The following is a 278-nucleotide window of genomic DNA, read 5'->3' on the forward strand; positions in this document are numbered from 1 at the left end:
AAAAAAAAAAGCACTCTGGACTCTGAATCCAGCGATCCTAGTTCAAATCTCGGTGGGACCTGCTTATGCCACGAATGTACACAGGACCCCCTTCAAAAAACTTTTTGTCAGCAGTGAGCCCCAAAAGCTCAGGTAGGGAGCATGACTTCATAGCACCAAAGTGCAGTCTGTTTAGTTAAGGAAGTTAACGTAAAAGGGAAGGTCTCTGCTTGGAGAATGCAGGCATCAATCCCACTACCTCTCGCATGCTAAGCGAGCGCTCTAACATTTCAGCTAAT

This window comes from Sinocyclocheilus anshuiensis, unplaced genomic scaffold, assembly GCF_001515605.1.
Source record: "Sinocyclocheilus anshuiensis isolate Anshui unplaced genomic scaffold, SAMN03320099.WGS_v1.1 scaffold1344, whole genome shotgun sequence".
Taxonomy (NCBI): Eukaryota; Metazoa; Chordata; class Actinopteri; order Cypriniformes; family Cyprinidae; genus Sinocyclocheilus; species Sinocyclocheilus anshuiensis.